This window comes from Artemia franciscana, chromosome 20 (assembly GCF_032884065.1).
Source record: "Artemia franciscana chromosome 20, ASM3288406v1, whole genome shotgun sequence".
Classification (NCBI taxonomy): Eukaryota; Metazoa; Arthropoda; class Branchiopoda; order Anostraca; family Artemiidae; genus Artemia; species Artemia franciscana.
In genome coordinates, this window is record NC_088882.1 from 4743814 (window position 1) to 4767755 (window position 23942).

The window sequence follows — 23942 nt, forward strand, 5'->3', positions numbered from 1 at the left end:
AATCCAAAGTAGGTGAGATGCCTTTTGTAAATAGATCATTAAAACTTTGGAACTCATTACCTGATAGATGTGTCACTGCTTGTACCGTTCCTAATTTTAAGATTCAGTAAGTTAATACCTCTTTTTACAGTGATGTATGTTGTCAAGCATAAGTTTACCATTGATTTTTGTTAAATATTCTAGAATATTCTGTTGGATGAATAAATAAATAAATAAACAAATAAATTAGCCTGATGATTACATGAATAAACCAGATACATTATCGGCAAATAACAATTTTTAAAGCATTAAAACAAATCGCCTCACGGCAAAGTAGCGTCTCTGCCACCTTGTGCCACAAAATATCAATTATAGCTCAGTGGGGAATTGGTATTTTCTAGGATCACGTGGTTCAAATTCGCGGTTCAAAGGTTCAGATTCACGGTTCAATTCCCAGGTTGTCAGCCCATCTTCCTTTCATCTTGAAAAAAACGCCTCAACACCATGCAGGTTAAGCTTTAAAATATGATGTAAATGCCACAATGAGTTCGTCTTTACACAAGCTTCAATAACAATCAAGTATACCCTTTAGTAGGGAATATTATAATATCAAACTAAAGCTGGCAAAGAAAATTTACAAAAGTGAACTATATTTAAGAAAAAATGAAATTATATCAATTAATCACTAGTCATACAAGTTTGATAAAATTTCTATTGTATATTTGTTTTAACTTCATTGTACCAGATTTGCGTCTTTGGCCATACCATAGAAAATGGAAGATTTGTTGGCTAGAAGCACTGATGGAGAATCAAATTCTATTATTTGACCTTTGTCTAACACCATAACCCTAAAAAAAAGGTTCCATTTAAGATTCTTATGGCGTATTTCAAAAGCTTTAAAAGCTGACTCACTCTCCTAAAATCTGAAAGCCTAAGAAAAGGGGAATCCAAAATATCTCCCCATGCAATCTATTAGTCAAAGACTCCTGAAAGTGCTAGGCCAAAAAAAAAACTAAAAATAATCAAATAACTGTTTTTAGAACAGCATATAGACTGTTTTTGGTAACGATTATTCAAGGGATCTAATGTTAAAATGACCTTGAAGTGATAAAATATTCCCTTTAGTGATAAATATATCTCATTTCCGTGGATAATATCAAAATTATTAGTAATTATTGGTTGGTAGTTTTTGTTAGGCAAAATAAAAAAAAAAACTTAAAAAAAAGTAATAAAATAAAAACGAATTTGAAAGAAAATTATTACTTGAAGCCCTACTTTACATTTGAAGCACCCTGTAACCGGTGTGTAAAGGCTGTTGCAAAGGTCCGTAAAATCTTAATTTCCAACCTTTGTAAGGGTTAGACGTGGTACCTAATGCTTTGACGAGGATTCTAAGCACATACTAGATAGTAAGCATAGCACATACTAGTGTAACAAAGAAGAGCAGAAAGGAAAAAGAGCTAAAAAGAACCAATCTAAAATACATTGATGCCACATGAGACACCCAAGCAGGATTTTACAGGGGAAGGTTAGGGGCTCCGATAAACGCCTAAATACGGAAACTACATGGGGAAAATTGACTCGTTAAAAAGAAAAAAAATGATTTAATTCTCGCTAAATACACGGGTTCCAATCCGCCTTTGCATATTTGTCTATGTTAAGTAAAAAGAAAGCCGTCAGCGAAAATAAAAACAGTAAAAGAACGTATGATTCACTCGGTAAAGTCACACACAAATGACAACCTGTTTAATAAGATTCTATACACTAGTCTATGGGTAAAGACATACTGTAGATGGGGGGGGGCAATCAATTTTTCTCTAATTGTGTCTATCATCATCCCTTAAAATAAGACATATACGCTTGACGCGGTTATTCGTTTTATTTGAATCTGTTTCATCCCTACTACCATAAAACATGATCTAGTTTTGTCTAGTAATAGACTATAGAAAACAGAGTGGAGTACATATACAAGTATAATCATTTTCCTGCATATGATTTATCTGGTGCTATCATATTTATATATGATCATAAATTCATCATATTATCATAATTCATATGTCATAATTATCAAATATATCATAATTCATAATTCATATGTCATAATTATCAATGTCATACTTCATAATTCATAATTATCATAAATTCATATGATTTACCTGGTGCTATCATATTTATATATGATCATAAATTCATCATATTATCATAATTCATATTTCATAATTATCAAATACATCAATGTCATAATGATCAATGTCATAATTCATAATTATCATAAATTCATATGATTTACCTGGTGCTATCCATGATGGTATTCAATCTATACGCAATGGTGATTACTGTACAATCACTAAACTCTTTTCTTATGGTTGCCTGAATCAAGTCATCTGTTTCCAAGTCAACAGCAGCCGTTGCCTCATCAAGTATAAGAACTTTTGTTTTCCGCAATAGCGCACGAGCTAGACATACTAGTTGTCGTTGTCCAACACTAGAAGAAGAAGAATACATATTCCTTTATTATACACAAATACCACCCTACAAACAATCAGGATAATGATAGCAAGACTTCATAGTACCCACTATGTTTGATGCAGATATGGAAATATTAAATAACGGTAGTGCCATTACGAGGGTGTCTGCACTAGTATTATCTGATGGAGAAATTCACACAAAATCATATAGAATCTCGACGAAAATAAACTGCAACCAACCCAAGAAGTTGATGCCCACAACTGATGTACTGTTCCGAATCCGTTGATTCCTGAATTTAAAATGGAAGGCATCAAGTCAACGCTAGTTGTAGAAAAAGCTCAAGACAGACAGTCCAATTGAGTAAGAGGCGATCCTGGGATTTGCCTTAACATCCAGGACTGGAAAGCATTGTTCCATGTCAAATGTTCAGAAGGGGACCTCTATCTTGATCCGTCCCTGATACTATCACACTCTGGTGTGTAGTAGATCAAGAAAATGCCGCCCAGATTGAGGAATAGACTATCCAGGATGAGTCCTGGTGAAAAACATATAATGACACTGGAATTACCGCTTTTGCTGTTGTATGGAACTTAGTCCCAGCAATATCAGTCTGTGTTTATACAAAGCACTTGGACAAGAAATTGTTTATCTAAAAACCCTCTAATCTACCAAAATGCACAGGTTAGTGATAAAAAACGAGAAGAAAAAGAAGCCACTATTACCGAAACGTAATGTGGCTGTCTTGAAATATCAAATTAAAGAGCTGTAACTCTCTGCATAAGGGTTTTTAATTCCAGGAATTCCGATTGTATATTTTTCTTAAGGAGTGGTTTTGGGCCTGTTTTTTGAAATACTTAGAAGTCTTTCTTTCGGCTAAACAATGTTCTAGAGCTGAATAATAGATTTTATCTTAAATAATATTTTTCACATACGGTGATTTGAGATGATAGGGAATACAGATTGAAAAAAAAATGGCAGTTTAGTACAATATTAGCGACTATTGTTACCAAAATGGTCATTTAAGCTAGTTCATAGTGAAATATTATATATGTATAATTTCTTTTATATATATTTAATTATTAGCCTTGTGTTGGAGTGTATGTCTAAATAAATCTAAGTCTAAAAATTCACATCATAAAACTTCAATAGTTAAATGCATGATTTTGAGAGTACGGGGGGGGGGAATTCCTTGAAACAGACAAAACGTAAAAGCACGTATGGAATAAAAAAAAGGTGGATTTAAAGGGGATCTACCCTTCCTCCGCATGTATATATCTTATGTTTTGTTAATTCGATATTAAATAATTAGCTCCAGAAAATTCCAAAATATTAACTAACAAGTTTATTCATTCATTAGTCAATTCATTAGTTGCTTGAAATCCTTTTCTAAAAAAAAGTCTTAAAAAATAAGTAGTATAAATTAATAAAGAGAAACCCTTCGTCGCCATCATCTCTACTATCAAACAAGTCTCACGTCTCATATTGTTCTATTTCATAGAGTTCTCTGGTTTGTAGGGTTCTCTTTCATAGGGTTGTTGTATGATTTTTGGTGGATAGGGAAGCTCATATACTTATGGTCAGGAGCCTGACTTCGGGTATACAGAAAAATAATTGACGCATTTGTGTAGTTTTAGAATTAGAAAGGTAGGGGTAGGAAATACTAATTTGACATGTTGGTTGAAGATTTCTCATCCTTAACTTGCATGACTAAAGACAAACTTATTCAATTTTCCAATTCAACATCCCGATTGTGCATTTAATTCCGTGGCGTTTTACAAAAAGGATATTTTACACGAGGTAAAAAGCAACAGAAATATTTTCCTCTCAAACTAGAATTTAAGAAACTGAAAAGACTGATTCCAAGTTAACTTTTCAATCAGAATCCACTGGAAATGTCCAAATCGCTGAATTGCTTGTTACTTAGAAGATAAGATGCTTACGCACTTTTTACGAAACGACAATTTCAACTTTTCCAATTCATTAAATCTTTTGAAATTTTTATTTTATCACTTAAAAAATCATCAATGACGAAAATCTTCTTCTTCGAAAACATGGTCTGGAATGTGCTCGCGAAGCACCTTGTCAGACAGAAGGTTTCTGAAAAACCCATGGAAACCCTCTGGTATGAAGAGAAGCTGAGCAGTGGCGTTATCTTTATTAAATATAGCTATTAGATTTGGACTTTCAAAAGTTGGATGTTTACATTTGTAAGCAGACATTTCCATAAAGGTGTAGAGTAGCCGCCATCTTATGAGATGAATTATAAAAAAGAAAAAAAAATAATTTCCACGGAAAAGTCAAAATAAGCTCTAAAACGATGAGAAATAAATTCATATGATACTTAATCATATAATAATAAATATGATCAAACTTAAAACAAATAAAAATTTTCATGGTTGAATAAATGACACCTTAAGCAAAAGTAACTAAGATGGTTAATTGTGCCAAATTTAAAAAGAAAAAAGTTATCAGAAATAAAAGTGGGCTTAATGCCCCTTAAACTCTCTGAGGACTAGAGTGTTTTTTACCCTTTCCTGAAAACGATTTGTAATTGAAATAGTGTATTTTTCAACAACAACAAAAAAGCACTATTAAATTCTTATCAGAAAAAGTGGGGATAAAGCCCACTCAAACCCTTTCAAAGGTCAGCATCGTTTGTGCTTTAATGGAAACGGTATATCTTAACAACAGCTTTTTTATTTGTCAATATATGAAAAAAATTGACAACAAAGTCTGTTAACAACGATTTGAGTATTCTACGTAATAGATTCATCCTATATTCATATCCTTTTCGCAAATTGTCTTCCAATATCAGAATTCTTAATAAAATTGACAAATCATGAATGCCATGAGAAGCAGCAAGATTAAATATAAGCCTTCTCAGTAGCGTTATTTCTGGAAGGGGGAGGACATAAGCCCCAAGTTTTTCTGCCCCCCTAGATATTGGAAAATGCCTTTTTTTTATATTTTCATTGAAAATGCCTGTTTTTGGACATTCTCCTTGAAAATCAACAGCATCGCCCTCCCTCCTAGATTTAAGAAAAAAAAACAATACAAACACACACACCCTCCCAATTTTCGTGAATTGATGCCACCCACTGTTTTCAAAGCATTTGCATAGATAGAGTCAATGAGCTTTTCGGCCATCTGTCTAGGTCTAAACGGAAAGCAGATCGTCTTCGGTTGGGGTGGGAGGATGTCTTAAGGGAAGATTTAAGGAAAGTGAACTTCATAGGAGGGTGTAAAGAGGAAGGTTCCGAATACATTGGGATGAAAGAGGAGCGTGTGTTTCTGAGTTGGCCTCATGCGGCTTGGTGCCACGGTGAGTTGTTGTCAGTAGTAGTAGAACCAAACTTTACCTAAGATTTTCTCCTCCTTCCAAAACTTCATGCTGTAGGCCAGCAGAAAGTGTAAGAGCAAAAGTCTTCAAATACACAAGCTCTAAAACGCACCAAATGTCTTCATCTGTGTGCTGTTTGAATGGATCTATATTCATTCTCAGGGTTCCAGAAAACAAATCGGGATCCTGAAATAAAAATTCTGTCATTAGACCCTCTTTCTTCAAAAGAGAAATTTGTAGCATTTTTACAATAATGGCTGAAAATGTCTTCCAACCATTTTTCAAAGTTGTTGTTTATCAATGATCAACAAAAATCTATAAAAAATTCAAGTCAGCTGGTGCATCTGTTCATTCTACTTCTTCTGAATGAACAAAGAATTCCTTTGCAAATACTACCATGTACTTCACTGAAAGACATAAAAATGGGAGATGGAGGAGAAAGAGAGAGAGAGAGAGAGAGAGAAAGAGAGAGAGAGAGAGAGAAAGAGAGAGAGAACAAAAGGAGATAATAGTTAAAACCAGGAGACAATAGAACATACAAGTTAAAACATCAAAATCAGAAGCACTGTAAAAAAAAGAAAAATAAGGTTTTACTTGAGGTATGATAGTGAGTCGGGATCTTAGTGAATGGAGACCCATCCTAGTAATATCCAGTCCATCAATCTTAATAGTGCCCTTAGCTGGCTCGATAATTCGAAACAATCCTAGAGTGAGTGACGATTTTCCAGCACCGGTAAATCCAACAATTCAAACCTGAAAGCGAAATCGAGTTTATATTAACACAAGAGATTAAATTACATAATTACAGCTTTAAAACAGGTAAGTCATTTGTTAATTTTAACCTTTATGGTCAATAATATAATATCTGTGAAGGTAGGATTTACTCAACTTAAGTGGTGGTTTCCGACAACAGGTAAAAAAAATGTGAATACTCAAGGACCACAGCGCCAATGACGCAGTAGGTTTTAGACTTTTACAGCGAGAGAAGGAGGCAAAACCCAAACTCATGTTTGTAGTGATTTTTTGTTCGTTTCAAGGTTGATTTGCATATTGAATTTGAGTTCCATGCGTGTCAAGATTTATTAATTAATTCATTTTAGCACCTGTTGTATGTTTGTTCGCTAAGATTGTTTAATTAATTTCTGTTCGTGTTTGGTTTCATTTATTCTGTATTAGTAATTTCTTGCCTTTATAGTTTGAATTTTAACAGGCATTTCTATCTGCTGTTTTTAAGTTTAACATGGCCTTTACTTTTCTTTGAAAAACTTCTTTTTCAAAAAGTTTTTTAAATTAACTTTTTGTTTGTTTTCGATTGCAAAAAGTTTTTTGCAATAAATATTTTCATAAATATATATCATGAAAAGAGAATCACCAATGCAACAGCACAAACACACGCACAAAAAAAAAATAAAAAATAAATAAAGAGACAGAAGGAGAAAAGGAAGACTGTTTTCCTAAATTAGTGATTAATATAAACCAGCACTTGAATGAGGCCTTAACCCTACTCATCCATACAATCACATAGGTCAAACAGCATAGCCATACACAATCAACCATAAAGAATAATCCATGGACAGGCAGTCATGTCGTCAATAAGTATAAGGCGTCATTTACCAAACAATAGAAAAAATAATATAGACAAATAATTCAGAGGCAACACCCAACACAAGTGCTCATCAGAAGAATACACTGGCCTATATAGGGTTTTGCCACTTTAAATTCTCTACCCAGCACAGTGTTGTGGCTACCACAGAATATCCATGGCATCCCCATGTCAGGTATCACCCCCAAAATACATGCCTATGAAAGAAAAAAAGAAACAGCAAATGTAAAACAACCAAGTAAAACCAAAACAAGCTTATCCTGTTAATATATCCCTCTTTTTAGCAACAATAGGTAAACTAAATACTATAAATTTTAACAAATCACAAATATTAACACATTGCAAAAAACCTGAATGAACTAAACAATTATAGAATTCATCTTCACCATGTGGCTAATTTTTAAAAAAATCCGCTCAATTAGAAACACAATTCAAAATAAATGGCGCCGCGACAACATTTCTCGAACCTCCAAAATTAGTTGAAAATTTCTTTAAGTATTTCTAGATAATTCTTTTGACATTTATTTAAAAGTTCGTTATAATGAAAACTACATTTTTTAAATTGCCAAGTTAATTTATTTGCAGAAAAACCTCTTGATATCAATTTTTTGCTTAAGATTTTACATCTATTTTCAAAATCAATATAATTACTACAAATCCTTGCATAACGAAGTAACTGTGAGAAAAACGCTGAATATGTGATACTTGAGTGTATATTACTTTCAGGGTATGGGAAACTAATCACTTCAAAATCATCCGTTTTATTATACATTTTAAAACTTAATTTATCATTATCACAAATATTAATATTTAAATCTAAGAAATGATATTCATGACCAGCGCCATGACTAGGCTCAAGAATAAGCTCTGATGGATATATATTTTTAGAAATATCAATTTGACAAAGCATGTTTTAAATTAATTGGATTATTCTTATCCATCATATATTTATATTCTAGTTGACTTAAAAACAAGTCAGCTATAAATGGGCTGGCATTACCCCCCATGGGAATTCCCACAATTTGCTTGTAAAAATCACCCTAAAATCTTATATAAGTATTGTATAAAACAAATTCCAATAACTCACAAATCATATCCAAGCTGTAACATCTCAAGTTAACTGTAGTATTAAAGCAATTTGTCCATATAGCTTTTTTATTATAAGTGTCTATTTTCAAGAACCTTTTACTAGATAAGAGGAAAGATTTCTTGATAACAGTTTTTAAATTATCAAACACTACATTAAGTGATAAATTAGTATACATTGTCGCAAAATCGAAAGACTCAATTCTTTTAGCTGAAACCATTGTTAAAGAATCTATCACCTGTAGTGAATTATTAACACTCCAATATGGATTAAAATTCGAAAATTTTTTAATACCAGAACAATAGGTTTTAAATTTATTTACAATTTCCTTTAAAATTAAAGAGAGGTCAGTAGCAGCAATGCGGGTTGGACATTTAGCTGCTCCAGCAATAAACCGTGGTTTAGGGGGATTTTTATGAAATTTTACAGTCCAATATAGGAAAGGGAAGTTTTTATCATTGTCATTTATTTTAATATTAAAATTTTTAAAAAGTATTTCTTCAGTCTTTTCAATTAAATTCTCATCCTCTATATTTACCTTTTCTTAAACATTAGTTGTGCATAACTCCCTTTTTAATAATTTTCTTTTAATAATTTTTTAATAATTTTATAATTTTCATAAATATTTTCGATTCGAGTTTTTGCAAAATACCTTACTTCAGTATCAATTTTTTTTCGACATCAAGCTTTCATTAAAGCATCCAAACTAGCACCAAAGTACCAAAGAATTTAAGTAAAGAAATCATCAAAGTAAAGAAGGTATCACAGTGAACAAAGTATCAAAATAACAATTAGCAAGTCCTGTAACTCAGAGCTATTTCCCCAGGGCTGGGGAGGGGGGGGGGGAGGGTTCAAAGTCAGAAGCATATTTATTAGGCCTTTGAACTACTTTGAACAAAATGGATATCTCACAATGTTGACTTGATGCCCTTTGGGTGAGTGGGGCGTGGGCTAATTGCCCATTGATCACTATTGACTCTTAAAAAAAGAACTAAAAGTTTCTATTTCCGATCAAATGCACCCCTTCAAAAATTAATATGGCCACCCCCTCCACAAAGTACTTTTATTCAAATAATTGACAAATTACATAAGTTTTAATGATTTCCCTGGGAGCTATGGAGGATTTTTTAACCCCTAGATTATAGCAGTTTGAGTTTAGGACTATTTTGAACAAAATGGCTATTTCAAAATTTTTACAAGATACATTAGGAGAAAAGGCACGGGGGGGGGGGCTTGTTACTTTTGATCATTTTCGAGTCTTAAAAAGGGAATAATAAATTTTGATTTCTGATCGAATGAACTTCCTCCAAAGTTTTATACGACCACGCCTTCCATAAAAGCTTTATACATGAACGATGGGCTGCTAGTATAACTTCCAGCCTTTTCTCCCAAGACTGAGGGGGTGTTAAAAACCGGAACCAGAGCTATTTGACCTTTGGACGATTTTGAACAAATGGCTAACTCAAAATTTGATTAAAAGTATTTAGCAAAAAAGGCATGAGGGGGGGAGGGGTGCCTACCGTCTGTTTACTCTTGATTTTTAAAAATGGGGCTAGAACTTTCTATTTAAATCGAATCAGGCTTCTCCGAAGTCTACACGATTAGCCCTTCAATAAAAACCTAATATATGAACGATGGACAGCTTGGACAACCTACTTTCCTTGCTCTGAGGGTAGTGGGATTTTTTGTCAACCCCTCAAGAATAATTGTTATAATTATTTCACCTCATGAGTATTTCTGACATATTGGCTATCTCAAAATTTTGATTGGATACGTTTGGGGAAAAAGGAGAGTGGAAGGGGGGGAGGACTTGATGCCGTTCAATCACGTTTGACTCTAATAAGACACTAGAAATTCTTATTTTTAATTGAAGGAGCGCACTTTGAAGCTTATAGCACCACCCCTTACATATGAAGTTCCTCTTGAGAAGGACTAATTGGATTCTTACGACCTTGGGGTTGGTGAGGGGAGGCCAGTTGCCACAGGATCACTTCTGACTCTTAAAAAGGAAACTAGAATTTTCAATTATTTGGGTCACCTCTGAAAATTATACGACCACCTTTTCCGTAAAAACTTTAAATGCCTCCGGGCCATTAGTTACAACCCCTTCCGCCAGGTTTCGGGGGGGGGATGTTAACCCCAAAGTTTTGTTATCTGTCTTTGGGATATTTGAATGAAAATGGCTATTTCGACAATTTGATCGGATGCATTTGGGGAAAAGACGGTAGGGTGGGTATATGCTCGCCTATTACTTTTGAGGACTCTTAAAAAAGTAAATAGAAATTTAAATTTCCAATCAAATGAGCAACCTCTGATGTTTAAACGACTACTCTTTACAAAAAACTTTATCTGCCATCTATCCCATGTCCAAGACATAGCATCAAAGCTTCTCTCTTCAGGATAGGAGGGGAGGGAGTGCCCACCGTCTACAATCACTTTCCGAATAGTATCTATTTATTGTCTCAGTCCTATCCAGCATTCTCAGCCAATTTCATTTTTCACTATTTTTTTTATAGTGACCCCCTCATATAAGGTCTGTGGATTATCATCAGGGTTCCGGTTCCAAATTTTTAATTAATCCTTTTTAATTAATCCTTAAACACCTTTTTTTCCAACTGCCCAGTCTGGGGTAATACAATAAAACGGAAATTAAAATTTTTTCTCTTTCACTTTTATTTATTAAGTAAAATTTAAAACCAAATAAATCATTTGCTTTATTCAAGTTGCGCTATGCGCAATCTTATTAAAGTCTTCAATTTGTAGAACTTACCTTTTCACCTCCATTGATGGAGCAATTTATGCCTTTTAATACGATCTCTAAGCCTTCCCTGTAGCGAACTTCATAATCGATAAATTCTACCTTTCCTTCATCTGGCCATTCCTTAGGAGGCTTTTTATCTGGTATTTCCCATTGTGCTTCCTAGAATACATAATTTTATGGTAAAAAGGTGTACAAAGAAACAACTAGAAACTGATCTCCCTTTTATCCATACCATTATTAAAATTGAAAAATCATAAAAAAAAGAAAACAACTCCCCTTTTGGTTAATCTGAAATGGTATTAATCTATATCTATAAGAAATAAACTGAATTCAACATCGATTGATATTCGATTTGATTCAAGATTTATAATTTGCCTTTGTTGGTTGTCTTACCATCAATTCTGGACGTCATTCAAAAGCGAGAAGTTTCTCTTCTATTAAAGTTTTCTTTAATTTAAAGCAAACTTTGGTTTCATTTATAAGAACGAAAATGAAACTAATAAAACATAGAGCATAAATATAGAGCTACAATATTAATATTGGAAAATATAAAACAATAAGACGTAAGAACAACGGAAACATACAGAACAGAAGAAAAAATAAAAGAATAAATAAAAGAACCAACATACTCTATTACAAAATGACACTACCACTGTACTATTATCTTTAAAGTACTAGAAAATTCTGACTCCATCTCAGGTCTATTTATTCCTGAAAACCAGGATTTTCTACGATTTTATTTTGCTCGTTATTAAACTATTAATATCTTTCTTACTGCGTAAATTTATTATCAGTCTGATAATACGATATGATAATCTGATTTACGTTGATCATATAGTCAAGTATTCTACGATCAGTTGGTGGTACAACCGATTATTCTTTAATAAATACAGGCCAGTGGGAATGCTTCAAAAATGCGTAAAAAAGTGAGGTTTATCGAATCAGAAGAAAAATAGATTATGTTGATATGTCAATAATAAACTAAAAGGAGAAATGCAAAAAACAGGATAGCCCGATTATTCTGTCCGACCATATTCTCCTGAAGGTAAATCATTCAATTAAAAGCTTGGGGTGTTTAATATTGAGGAATTTTATTGATTAAAATATTCATGAAATAGCTTAGATTTTGGCTGTTCAATGATACATGCATTTCTCGTTTGGACACACGATATCAGGTTTATACTCTTCCTTAGTTTTAATAGCTCCAGGCACCTGCGTTGGTACTAAGTGTGCTAAGGAGCTTGAAGTAATTCGATACCTCAATACTGTACTTCAAGCGAGTATCTGGCTCCTTAAGTTTCCCAAAATTTACAGCGACTGGCCTTCTTTCCGGTCGTTGTGCTTGGAGGCGAAGCTGAACTTCAGCATGGTACAGAGAACTATGATCAAGTCAACGGCTGGCGCAGCCCATTCTGCCAAATCACAACAGGAGTGCGTCAAGGATATGCAGTGGCCCCAGAGCTCTTCAATGCCATCATAGACCACATCATGACAAAGGCAACTTCACGTCTCGGTTTAGGGCTCGAGCTTGTGAATCGTTTCATCTCAAATGCTTGCTTTACTGATAACCTTGGCATCCTAGCAGACTCCATGGACCAGTTGCTGTAAGCGTTTGGATTTTAAGAGAAGAGGCCGCAAGCGACAGACAGCATATAAACTGGGATAAGACAAAATTATGGCAATAGACCCGTCTTCTCCTACTGTTAATTCTTCAGTTAGCCTAGAAAGAACAACAATCGTTGAAGTTTTTCAAACCTGGGTTCTAGAATTTCCTCAGATGGATCACTTCTCCCTGAGCTGCAAGCAACGATATCCAAAGTGTCTTCCACCATAGGTAGACTGAACCGTCATATTTGGCCAAAACTAAGCTTCAGTTATTCAACTAAGCTGTAGATTTTAAACGCCCTTGTCGGTTCTGTAATTTTTTTACGGAGATAAAACCTGACATGCATCCACCGCAACACTAAAGGCCATCGATGTATATCAGACGAAGACCCTAAGAAGCATCAAATGTCTAAGGTGGCTAGATTATATGAGTAATGACAAGCTGTTGTAGCACATCAAGCAGTCTTGGTTTTCTATCGAAGCACCTGAGCATACATTGCGATGGTTCGAAGGCCTACTTTTAATGCTCCTGTACTTACCCGCAAAGATGATCTTTGACACTACGAAAGCCGGTTGGAAGCGACCCTGCAGCAGACAAAAGAAGCAATGGTCCGACAGCCTTACCGAGTTCCTAGTGATGACAAACATAAGACCGAGCGAAGTACAAATGCTCGCACTGGACCAGAGCGGATGGAGGAGGCAGATATCACTCTCTACGCCAAGCAGCGCCCAGCAGGAGACCTAAGGAGTTTTAATCATTCAGGCACTAGTTTATGTTTCTTTTTTTACCCAGTTTATTGCCAATTAATGCTACTGTCTGTCTTTTGCTACATCAATCAGGAAAGTTTAACTTTCTGAGAGCTAGAAGGTGGTATATTTTTTTCATTCATTTTCAGACAAGTTCAATGCTTTTAGACTTGGTGCCTGTCAAGCGCTATAACTGCATACCTGCATCAAACATCTTTTACATTAAAAATTGAGTTATTGGATTTTCCTAATTTTTTTAGACGCATAGGGTTGTGTAAGTTTCCACAAATTTATAGAATCGCATTTAATTTGCAGTGTCTTTAGTACTTTAAATTGTCTATTTTTTCTGTATAGCTACTTTTTTTTTGGAGTTCTGTAATAATTACCAATTTTGGGTAGTCAAACCTACTTTCAGTCTGTTTTCATAAATGGTTACAATAGCACTTTAATTTTTCTGACTTGTCCCTTTGAGTAGGTAGCTTAAGGACTAAGTTGTGAGTATTTACAGGATGATATAGACAGGCCAGTAAATAATAGTCTAAGGTTAGCGATTGCGAGGTAGACAAAAGCTTAACTACACCTTACAATCTAAAATACCTTTACTGATTGAGCACAAATACCATCCTAATTTTGCAAGATTTTCTACAAAAATAAGTTGAATTAAAAGTACAAAAATAGTGATAATGAAACAGCAATGTTAGGAGCCAAAAAATTGATTTTTAAACCTGTAACACGGCGTTAAACTAAAAATTACACATCCTAATTGAACATTAGACCCCCACCCTACTCCCAGGGATATTTAACAACCTTGTATGGTACAATAGGATACAAAAAAACTCTTAGAATTGAGTATTTAATAAGAATTCCAGAAATTAATTTCATCGTCAATGATTTATTTGATTTAATAATGTGTTTACTTAGTTAATACATTTTTTTACTTCTATTTACTTATTTTTTTATATTAGTTATTTACTTATTTTAAAACAAATGAAAATTTGTTTATTTTTAAAAGTTTATTTATTCAATTAACTTTATTAAAACTAAATAATTCATCAAATTGAATAGCTTAACAAGAAACACATTTAATAAGAGTTTGATTATTTTTGCAACAGAATTTTATTGACATTAAGATTGTAGGGGGGTTGTAAATCATTCTGTCTTAGAAAAATAGATGGTAGCTCAGAAACTATGGAGTCTCAAGATGAACTAAAAAGAGGGATCCAAAAAATATATATCAACAAAAATGAATAAAATACCTGAGGGGTTTCGCCGTATTCCTTGATTCGTTCAACTGCTACAATGTTTGTTTCTACCTCGGAGGTCATTCTCATGAACCAATTCAATGTTTGGGTGATCTGAATGGTAGATAGAATAAACAAACTGCAATGACGGGCACTGATGTCATATTTTGACAAAAACTTTCATTTCAAATTTATGTAAAGGGTAGAAGGAGTAGTAGCGGTTTTAGGTCTCATAGCTTGGGGGGCAAGGCATACTATAGGAGTATAAAAATTAAAGTAAAAGGAATTTAGTGTCAGCTGTCAGAAAAACTGGATGAGAACAACCCCCCTCCTCTGCTCAGGCTTGGAACTGCCATTGAGAAGGTAGGACAAAATGATTAGACAAGTAAATATTATATGCAAAAGTAAAGTATTAAAAACGTGTGTTTTAATTCAGCTAACTTTTTCTTTAATTTCGGATTTGTTTTTATTCTTACTACGAAAGCTTGCATTAGTAAGCTAAAATATGAAGAATACAGTAATGTAATTCATACCCTAGACGTACATTGATTTCGACAATGAGGGAGAAAGTCTACAATATCCCTCCCTTCCCCCTTTTGATGCCCATTCTGGTTACACTCACAACCTTTATGCATATTTTGACGTGATCATACCTACAAATTATTCTAAATTCAAAAGACATTTAGTTAGCTTTCTACGAATAAAAATTGAGGTTGAAGCAACAAAAGATATATCTATTGTTAGTCCGCCTAAAAAACTCGTAAGAATTAGTAAAAACCGGCAAAACACCATCACTGTAAATTTTCCAAAGCTTGGGCGAAGATACCGACGCCATTTGAAATCAAAGAGACAGAAATACTTTTGCCCATAATAATACTAGATTCTGGCAATAATAGAGACTTCCAGGCGTGATTTAATACTGCAGACCTATACAATCTTTTTTTTTTTTTATAAAAATGGAATGTTTAGTGATCTACAACCAATACTAGTAGTTACACCAAATAAATAGTTAGTTAAATGACATCTCTGAAAATTAAAAAAATAATTACTGAGGGTTCAAGGGTTTATGTTAGAAATTTTCAATTCCTATTTTTTTACAACCTAAATAGGGCCATGAGGGTATATGGCTTCGGATACATAACCAAGTGATTCAGCATAACCGTTGACATCCGCACTTCGGATATGTGATGTTCACCCTAAAAAGGCACGCAATTTCAACCTTTAATATTTTCACTGTAACGTTTGACAATTGCTCAAAAAGATACATTTTAGGGTGATATATTACTTTTACCGCTTTAATAACTAGTATACAGAATTTAAGAGAAAAACCGAGCTTAATTCAAATGTTTTATTCAAATTTTGTCCATTGTCTTATTGAAATTATACCCGTTATTTTCTCTTTCTAAATTCTGTAAATTGAAAAGCTGTGTGGTTTAAGAAATTATTTACAAACAACAAGAATAATTTACGATAGTAAACTCTTTTACGGAAGCTTCTCTTCTGCTTCTTAAACATTTCATTTGGGACTATACCCATCATTATATTATACCCATTATTTTCTCTCTTTAAATTCTGTAAATGGAAAAGCAGTGTGGTTTAAGAAATTATTTACAAACAACAAGAATAATTTACGATAGTAAACTCTTTTACGGAAGCGTCTCTTCTGCTTCTTAAACATTTTATTTGAGACTATACCCGTCATTATATTATACCCATTATTTTCTCTCTATAAATTCTGTAAATGGAAAAGCAGTGTGGTTTAAGAAATTATTTACAAACAACAAGAATAATTTACGATAGTAAACTCTTTTACGGAAGCGTCTCTTCTGCTTCTTAAACATTTTATTTGAGACTATACCCGTCATTATATTATACCCATTATTTTCTCTCTATAAATTCTGTAAATGGAAAAGCAGTGTGGTTTAAGAAATTATTTACAAACAACAAGAATAATTTACGATAGTAAACTCTTTTACGGAAGCTTCTCTTCTGCTTCTTAAACATTTTATTTGAGACTATACCCGTCATTATATTATACCCATTATTTTCTCTCTCTAAATACTGTAAATGGAAAAGCAGTGTGGTTTAAGAAATTATTTACAAACAACAAGAACAATTTACGATAGTAAACTCTTTTATAGAAGCTTCTCTTCTGCTTCTTAAACATTTTATTTGAGACTATACCCGTCATTATATTATACCCATTATTTTCTCTCTCTAAATGCTGTAAATGGAAAAGCAGTGTGGTTTAAGAAATTATTTACAAACAACAAGAATAATTTACGATAGTAAACTCTTTTACGGAAGCTTCTCTTCTGCTTCTTAAACATTTTATTTGAGACTATACCCGTCATTATATTATACCCATTAATTTCTCTCTCTAAATGCTGTAAATGGAAAAGCAGTGTGGTTTAAGAAATTATTTACAAACAACAAGAATAATTTACGATAGTAAACTCTTTTACGGAAGCTTCTCTTCTGCTTCTTAAACATTTTATTTGAGACTATACCCGTCATTATATTATACCCATTATTTTCTCTCTCTAAATGCTGTAAATGGAAAAGCAGTGTGGTTTAAGAAATTATTTACAAACAACAAGAATAATTTACGATAGTAAACTCTTTTACGGGAGCTTCTCTTCTGCTTCTTAAACATTTTATTTGAGGCTTTATAGACCATATTTGGCATCTTGTTCTTAAAATCTGTCAAAAAAGGTTTATGTAAATAAAACGCAGAACAAGATTTGTATCAACATTCCCCTATAGACTCACAAAGTTATTTCAAAACAATGCCGTTTAATCAAATACCAGCTTGGTACAGAACCTAATATTAACACTATCGTCGCCCCAATAGTATTATTTGCACTATTATAATCATAATTAACGTAGCTATTTGTATCTGAAAAGCTAAAGTCTGTAAAGATTCATGAAATTATTTAGAAAACATTCCAACGAAATTTACTAAATATAGTCGGAACTGTTTCAAGTTGAATACCCTCAAGGGATTCCATACCTTAAAAATCATTTTGCGAGTTTCAGCGTCGGCTGTTCACCTCAAAGATAAAAAAGACCATTAGCAAATTCTCCCAGTACCATAAAGAACTTCCAAAGCAATTCTGGTACAAAAAATTGGCAGGGGATCTTAAATGTGTCAACAGTTCGAAAAGCTAACGGGAGGCATTTTTAAAATAAAGAAAACGTATAATCTTTTATTAATTGTTAAGTAAAGCGCTGTCTCGACTCACTGTACATATAGAAGAGATAATATGCATACTATGTCGCACAAGGTTTTCGATTGAGCCGGTTAGTACAAAGGGAACTCCCAAAGCTATGGAATCACTCCTTTGAGTTTATTTTTAGTTTTTTTTCAAGAAGGTTTGCAAGAATATTTTAGAGACTGTCCTTTCTAGAGCTTTAAAAAGGAAATTCCGCTGCGTTCAATCAAAAAAAAAAAAAAAATTGTAAATCATGTAAGTTTCATTAAATCGGAATATCTCTATTTCTGACACAAAACACGAGAAGTTATATGGTTTTTCCAAGATTTCCAGAAAAGTGGATGTTGGTTTTGAGTTATCTGTCGTCTATTCGGATTGTAATCAATTTTAAATAATTCGGACACACACACTAAAAGTTTTAAAACAAATGAGACAGGGTGATCCTTTAAGGCATCAAATCTCCTTAAGCTCAATTTTTCAGAATTAAATTCTTCTCGTATAACCTTTCTTAAGAGGTACAAAAGAGCTGCAAAGTTTTAACTCTTTTTTTGTTTCAACATTCTTTTTTTCATTATTTTTAAAATAAGGGAAAGTTAGACCATTATAGGTCTTTTCAACTGATTAAATAAAAAAACAAGTTTTTTTTAAATGAAAGTAAGGAGCGACATTAAAACTTAAAACGAACAGAAATTACTCCGTATATGAAAGGGGCTTTTCCTCCTCGACATCCCGCTCCTTGCGCTAAAGTTTGATTCTTTCTCGCAACTCTACTTTTTAAAACAATAAAAAACTTTAGCGTAAGGAGCGGGGTGTCGAGGAGGGAAAGCCCCTTTCATATACGGAGTAATTTCTGTTCGTTTTAAGTTTTAATGTCGCTCCTTACTTTCATTTAAAAAAACTTGTTTTTTATTTAATTTCTGAAAGTTTTTGAATTAATGCATGTCTGATTTTGGCTCTCCGTACATAAATTATAAAAATGAAATTTGCATATTAATTCTTTTTTTGGCTAAATGGCTTTCTCTTAGTTTTGATCAGACGATTTTGAGAAATAAGGGGTGGGGAAGGAGGTCTAATTGCCCTCCAATTTTTCGGTTGCTTAAATAGGCAACTAGATCTTTTATTTTTAACGAACGTTTTTATTAGTAAAAAAAAATACGTAACTTAAGAATTAACTTAAGAATTTTTTGATTATATATATGAGGGGGTTGGTCCCCTCGTTAATACCTCGCTCTTCACAGTAAATCTTGGTTTATCCCAATTCTTTAATTATGACCCCCTGAATCAGAAAGGCCGTAGAATAAATAGTTGACATTATTTAAAAAAAAATTAGCATAAAGAGCGAAGTATTTATCTCCTCCTAAATACCTCGCTCTTTATGCTAGAGTATTTTTAGAACCCCTCATATGCGTAATAATCTCTGTTCGTTTTAAGTTTTAATGCTTCTCCTTACTTTCAATTGAAAATACTTTTTCATGTTTACATTTTCATTGGTTTTTTTTTTATAGTAATGCTAGAAAGTCCTGCACCCATTTCAATGAATTTCTCTTCCCCCATGAAATATTTCTCCAAGGAAAGATCCTCCCATATAGCCCCCTCCCCTGAACCCCACACCCAAACCAAAAAAAATCCCCCTGATAACGTCGGTACACTTCCCAATAACCATTACTGTATGTAAACATTGGTCAAAGTTTGTAACTTGCAGCCCCTCCCCCAGGGACTGTGGGGGGTAAGTCATCCCCAAAGACATAGTTATTATGGTTTTCGACTCTACGAAACAAAATGGCTATCTCAAAATTTTGCTCCGTTGACTTTGGGAAAATAATTAGCGTGGGAGGGGGCCTAGGTGCCCTCCAATTTTTTGGTCACTTAAAAAGGGCACCAGAACTTTTCATTTCCGTTAGAATGAGCCCTCTTGCAACATTCTAGGACAACTGGGTCGATACGATCACCCCTGGGGAAAAAAAAACAACAAAAAAACAAAAAAACAAATAAACACGCATCCGTGATCTGCCTTCTGGCAAAAAATGCAAAATTCCACATTTTTGTAGATAGGAGCTCGAAACTTCTACAATAGGGTTCTCTGATACGTTGAATCTGATGGCGTGATTTTCGTTAAGATTCTATGACTTTTAGGGGGCGTTTTCCCCTATTTTCTAAAATAACGCAAATTTTCTCAGGCTCGTAACTTTTGATGGGTAAGACTAAACTTGATGAAACTTATATATTTAAAACCAGCAATAAAATGCGATTCTTTTGATATAGCTATTGGTATCAAAATTCCATTTTTTAGAGTTTTGGTTACTATTGAGCCGGGTCGCTCCTTGCTACAGTTCGTTACCACGAACTGTTTGACAAACCGAATTGCAAAATCACGATCTGAATTGAAAATTTGCTATTCCGCCGATGATCTAGATTATGAAAAGTCTGGTCCACTGACAATCAGGATAGTTAGTTCTTCATCTAGATTGTGAATTTAATAAATACACTCGAAAGGAAGATTGTGGATTCGGATTGTTGATTTTGCCCAGTCATGAGTTGAGTTTACAAGCTTGATCCACGGGTTGCGATTCGAAAACCCGGTTTTATAAACTTCTTTGTTCCACGGATAACTGTCAATCTTGTTTTAAAAATCTGATAAGTCAGTGTTAATCCGGTTGGCGTCTTATATTTTGACCATTTCTTCCAATTTATGAATACCTCAAACAGAATTAATTTTACTGCCCAAACGGCATTGAATAGAGCATGGTAATTACGCTTATTTAATAAGTAATTAAAATGAATTACAGTAAGCTCTGCTGAAGGCGGGGTAAAAAGAGTTGGGTTGCATAAACGGCCAGATTGTGACAGAGCGAGACAATTCTTACCAATGTTTCAGCACCTGGAAACTCCATCAAGGGAAAAGAAATTATGATGACATTAGGGGCTCCACCTGGTACTGTCACTTGTATTAGAGACAGTGGCTGGACTACAGCTTCAGTGTTAAATGAGTTTATTCATCACTTTGTCTCCACTGTAGGACAAGCTAAGAGAGACCCCAGCTACTTATTATAGATAATCACGAATCTCACTTATCAGTTGAAGCCATCTGGGTACCAAAAGATAACCACGTGACCATGTTACCCTTGCTTCCGTATACGTCACACAAACTGCAATCACTTGATCTTGCAGTCTTCTACTCTCTCAAATCCTTTTATAACAAAGGTATTTCCAGTTTCTGTGCATGAAACCAATTTTTTGGAGTTGCTTCTCCCGTTTCATTAACCCCATCGAGCATCACTGCAGGTTTTCAAGCAATATTTATTTGCCCTTTTGTTGACAACATTTTAGTTAATGGCGACTTTTGCCATTAGCTGTAACTGACTGACCATTGGCTGAGCCTGTATCAGAGCCGAGAGATGAATACACGACTTCCTCAAATCCAGAAAAAGGAGGAGGTGTAGCCTCTCAAACTACACATGCACTTCAATCCAGACAGTTTCACCTGTCATGATAAGGCCATATCCGAAAGGAGTTTGCAAAATACTAACGGATATTCCAGAGAGAAAAAAGGTTGAGGGGCAGGCTAAGCTTCTAAAAGCTAAGAAAGTGAAATAGGCTCTCACAAACCCTCATTTAAAGCGCGAAGTCATAAGAAATTACTCTTTATTAAAAGTGACAGCAGCCTAGAAGAGGTTTAAGTCTTCGAAATTGTATCAGGATTCAGTGAAACACACCAAAAAGAAGAATATTCAGTTGAGAGGAGTCCTCCTTTTTCTGCTTTGAATATTGGTGACTTTGACGCGGTTCTTGAAAAAGAAAACAAACAAGAAAATGTCACAATGTAGGTAAAATCACTTCAAAATTTGCAGAAGAACAGGAAGTAGAAGTTTGGTACTTAAAAAGAATTGCGCCATTCTTGAAGTTTGTCCCTACTGATACCTCCTGCTGGAACACTTTCGCTGATGTCAAAAATTTCTTGCCAAATCCTGAGCCTTCAGGACAGACTACAAGACAAGCAGGAAACTTTATATTTCCTTTTAATCTATCAGAACGTGATATACTATAAACGCATGAACAGTGCTTTTAGTAATCCTTGCTTAACACATCTGACAGGATGGTTGGCCCCCAGCCCCCCATTGCACTTCCGGGCTGAAGGGTCATGAAACCGAGATGAGCACCGCCGGTTTGGACCTTAAGTGCCGTCTTGCTTACTTTTTACTTTTACACATCTGCACTTCTTTCTTTCAGTTCTTATAGTTTTACTCCATTATTTCTATTAAATAGCTGATTTTTGTATCAAGGAGACATATTAGGGTTTTTCCCAAGCATGGTTACCACTTGTCCCATCTACAGAGGCCCACTCCATACTTGGGACAAAATAAGGGGTTGTGAAATTAATGCCTTCCTTAAAACGGAATGAGTTCTCAGCGTTAAACCTGGAGATAAATGTCTTTGTTAGGGCAAAAGATGCTGAGAAATTTTTGCTTCCTCATCACTAAGCATGAGGGAGTTGAAGACAAAAAAAAAGTCTCAAGTACTGATACTCTCCCCTAACAATAACAAAGAAACCAAACAAGGGTGATTTTCAGCCAATGAAAAAAAAAAAATATGAAGCAGATATTTTGACAAAGACCTCCGTCTTCAGCTCTCAAAAAAGGGAAGGAAAAAATGGTATATTATAAAATAAAACAAACATTTGAAGTAAATTATACCAAACCGAAAAATGACTAATGAGCTTATGTGGCTTACAAAGATTACGAGGATTTTTTTTATCTATTTTTTTCTCCTTTTTTCACTGACTATAAATCACTCTTTTTCGGTTTCTTGCTTGTTTTTGCATTATTTTTTCTTCGTATTGTTTGTTTTTTGTCGAAAGTCGTGTGTAGCCAATGCAATATTAGAGCGTATTCAGCTCATTAACATAAGCTTGATGAGAGCTAGACAAAGCTTATACAATATAACGAAGAAAAAAGAAAATAATAGAACTTACATTCAGAGCATAACTTATAGAAAGGCCCACTAGTCCAGGATTCAACGATTCTCTTCCAAATACTGCAAACAACGAGGCACAAAGAGCAATCAAATTTCCGACTGATTCCAAACGAACTGCAAGCCATCTGTTGGCAACGATACTAGGATAATAGGATATCTGGTTTGTATCAACTTTTGACTCAGACTCTTTAATAAAACGATGTTCTTTGGAATAAGCTCGAATGATAGATACTCCTAAAATAATACAGGGCAAATAATAAACACATTCATTAGAGTCAACAGTCTGTTGTGGCCAAAATATCCACTGAATTGAATTCCACTGTCTTGTAAGAAAAAAAAAATCCCTATTGTTTCTACTTTGTATTTGTATGATATGGAAAGGCAGTGTGGTCTTCGTTGCTATTTTCGTCTAGCCTATGGGTAGCAGTTGACCTATGATACCTTTTATTTTGTTAGTTGAGGTAAAAAAAACATGATAATATTATCAATCAACAATAGTTTTTAGAATCCTGTAGAAATAAAAATCTTATTCCCGAGTCTTTAAGATATAAATTACATTTAAATACTTGGAAAGAAGTGCAATTCATTCATACACTGCAATAAGGTTAAAAACCTTAGTCCATACTATTAAGGACAAAAAACAAAAATGACATATCGTTTCTTCAGAGAGAAAATCTTTGGAAACTTTTTTGCTGGAAAAACTTTTCTTTGTTGATTTTTCTCAAGCTGTTAAGATTAGAAAGGAATTTGTTTAGCCATGATTTTCACTTGTCAAAAGAGCAACTCTATAAAAAATTGAAAAGCTTGAGAAATAAATTCTCAATGAAAAACCGTATTTATTTTCCAAGATTCACTCCTGGACCTGCTATTGTTAACCTCTTTTCAAAAAACGTTAGAACCCCAGGAAATCGAAACACTTGAAAA

At 33.9% G+C, this 23942-nt stretch overlaps 1 pseudogene; it reads right to left on the reverse strand.

Annotated features, from left to right (window-relative positions):
• Positions 1 to 612: 612 nt before the first annotated feature.
• LOC136040329 (multidrug resistance-associated protein 1-like) overlaps positions 613 to 23942 on the reverse strand; it is a 37590-nt pseudogene continuing 14260 nt past the window's right edge.